At 37.9% G+C, this 3,354-nt stretch overlaps 1 long non-coding RNA gene across 1 annotated transcript in view; it reads left to right on the top strand.

The window, feature by feature from the left end:
* Window positions 1-1,478, top strand: part of LOC307044290 — an 8,319-nt gene extending 6,841 nt beyond the window's left edge. Inside the window, exon 3 of the long non-coding RNA XR_013809598.1 lies at window positions 1,220-1,478. This is a non-coding gene — a long non-coding RNA (uncharacterized lncRNA). The remainder of the gene's footprint in view (window positions 1-1,219) is intronic.
* The last annotated feature ends 1,876 nt before the right edge of the window (window positions 1,479-3,354 follow it).

The raw sequence follows: 3,354 nt of genomic DNA, 5'->3' as shown, positions 1-3,354 counted from the left end.
GCCCGAACATTGACCCCCGACCCCTGACTCTTTGATTATATAATCCACCAGAGGATCTCAGGTTGCATTCAGGCTCACATGACGTCAGCCGTGTTTCTCAGAGTCCTCAACCGTCGCCCGTATTAAACTCTTTACACAAACTGTAATGTAGAACATAAGAAATATGAAGACAAGCGTAAACAAAGACCCCGCAGGGGTTCGCTCTGTTAGCACGTTATTAACACTGCACCCCGGCTGGTTTTTACCCATAATGCAAAGCAGCATCCCTGGGTCTTTATACAGAAACAGCAGGTGTGTACTCGGTACTCATGAGCACCTGCTGGTCTCAGGTCAGTTAAGATATTAACTCGTCGTCGGTACAGAGGGAACAAAGAAAGGAGCCGAGGGGGCTTCGAGGTATTTAAAGTTTCCTTTGAGAGCAGCCACTTTGTTCTCATGATATATCTAAAGCAGTAAAAGTCATTCCAGATTAAATTCACACATTTTCAATTGATTGATGCGTGGTCACAACATCGGGTTACACTGATGCATGATGGGATTTTATTAAAAATGCATTACTGGAAAGTCAAACTGTACCCTTGCTGTAAGAAAACCATCCTAATGAAATGAAATAAATATGACCTTTAGTGAGTTGGAGACACAGTTTCAGGAAATTCAATCTAGATTATTGAGGAGATTTACAATGTATTTGATTTAAATTAAACGAAGATTTTCTTTCATTTTATACTTTTTATTCAACTTGAGTTTAGTGGCAGTTGCTCCAATTTAAAATACATCAAATAAAAAACAAAAAAATATATAAAAAGCATAAGATGATGTATTTAAACTCAAAAAATGTGGGTACAGATTTGCAATAAAAACATCAAATAAAAAAACAATAGAGATATTTAAATAGTTTTTTCAATAAAAGATACAAAAAAATAGAAATAATTTAAAGTATACATTTGCATATTTTACTACAAGATACAACTTGAACATCACAATATATAAGATATCAGGGTTTAGTCTGCAACGAGTAACAGGGGCGCTGCGCCTTCTTACCAAAATGCAGATTTCCCACGTAAAATATTAAAGTGATCTCTCTATCCATCTATCTATTTATCCATCTATCTATTTATCTATCCTTTATAATAACTGTTAGCGTGTTATATTTGCAGACGCTGCTGTTTATAGTCTCTGATGTCCTCTATGTTTTCCTTCCTTTGTCTCTGCGTGCCAGAGGACGACCGTCTGTCATCAGGACTAACAGCTGGTTATTTATCGTCCCCGGATGATGAACCTGTCTCTATCTCCGTCTGTATTCTTCTCAGAGGTGGGAAGTAATGGAGTACAAATACTTTGTTACTGTTCTTAAGTAAATTTTTCTGGTACCAGTACTTTACTCCACTACTTATTTTTCTGATGACTTTTTACTTTCTACTTCTTACATGTTGAACTCAAAGACCTGTACTTTCTACTTCTTACATGTTGAACTCAAATACCTGTACTTTCTACTTCTCACATGTTGAACTCAAATACCTGTACTTTCTACTTCTTACATGTTGAACTCAAAGACCTGTACTTTCTACTTCTTACATGTTGAACTCAAATACCTGTACTTTCTACTTCTCACATGTTGAACTCAAATACCTGTACTTTCTACTTCTTACATGTTGAACTCAAATACCTGTACTTTCTACTTCTCACATGTTGAACTCAAATACCTGTACTTTCTACTTCTCTCATTTCCCAAACAGGCTGGTTCCTTTAGTCTGAATGTGTGTTTGGTGGCGTGATCATTATTATTTAGAGTCATTGCGTGCCTATTGATTTGAACACGATCCGTGTATCCATCATTTCCTGGTCTTCTCTAAAGAAGAGGGACCAATGAAAACGTTGTCATGTTGCCGTTGGTCACCATGGAAACATTCATTAGCTAACAATGACATTATTGTTCTATTAATATAAAGGGAGGTCAGGTACTCTTTAAAACAGCTGCTAGTTATGGGTACTTTTTACTGAAGTACATTTCAAAGCCTCTTTACTTTGACTTGAGTAAAGAAGTTTAGTCAGTACTTCTACTTTCACCAGAGTATTTTTAAACATGAGTATCTGTACTTCTACTTGAGGAAAGGATGTGTGTACTTTTGCCATCTGTATTATTCAGTAACCGTTCCAGGATCAGTGTTAGCTGATCCTCCTGTCAGGCACTGAATCTGACACCTTCACTGAAGAAGCAACAGGACCTCAGAGTCACATTCTGCAGATTACAGAGCACTTCAGATTACACAGAGGCAAACATTGGTTCAACATTGTTCTTTAAACTGGTTTTGTCCCTCATGAGACAGTGACTCTGTGTGTTTAAAAGAAGCAGAAGAAGAAGAAGAAGAAGAAGAAGAAGAAGAAGAAGAAGAAGAAGAAGAAGAAGAAGAAGAAGAAGAAGACTTCAGATTCAATCCAGCATCACACACTGGTTCTAATGTGCACTAAGCAACATACAGTAGGTCTCTATGTCTGTGGGTCTGGTTAAAATTAAACTATGGAGAAAGTGGAGGAGGAAGACGAGGAAGAGGAGGAGGAGGAAGACGAACATGAGGAGGAGAAGAACATTTCATTATTATTTACAGGAAAGAGGTTGTGGAAGTCTCCGGGTCAGGTTTCTATTAAACTAGGAGAAGAAGAAGAGGAGGAGGAAGTGATCGAACAATCATAAAAAAGAGAAAGGAGAAAAACTAACAAACAAGAAAAACAGTATATCAATTATTTTTGTTATTTTTATCATTTAAAAAACTGATTTGAAGTAAAAAATAATGTTGTAATTTCCCTGGTAGACCGCCACACAACAGCACACACTGTAACACCCCTGTTGTGCAATACTACTTATGTGCAATACTACTTCCACCTTTAATACTTTCACCTGACTGCTATAACGCTTAACTGGTACTGGATGTGTATTTGGTAAATTGTGTTATTTCTAGTTGTATCTTTTAATATTTGTTTGCATGCTTCTTGGTTGATATTAAAGGTGGAGTAGGTAATTCACTTCAGAAACACTTGTTGTTATATTCCATGGAATGCTCTTCACATCCAGATAGCGATGAATACATTAAATGCTTTGACAATAAATACATTTTAAAAATGTCACCTGTGGAAGCCGTGGCGCTGTAAAAAGCACGACCAATCATCTGAGCCGGCCCGGCTAAAGTAACTGGATGGCCTACCTGCCTGTCAGCCTGTGCACAAACTTATCTCGTGCCCTCATTGGTCATGTGCGCGTGCTTGTGTGTTGGAGGAGGGGCTCTGTAAGGAAGGGGCAGATTTCTTCCGGCTGCGTACTTTCAAATTCTAGCGCCCTCGAGCTGATTTCTCCATTCG

The sequence above is a fragment of the Notothenia rossii genome, assembly GCF_949606895.1.
Source record: "Notothenia rossii genome assembly, chromosome: 6".
NCBI lineage: Eukaryota > Metazoa > Chordata > Actinopteri > Perciformes > Nototheniidae > Notothenia > Notothenia rossii.
The sequence above is the reverse complement of the archived record's forward strand: the minus strand, read 5'-3'. Positions and strand labels throughout refer to the sequence as shown.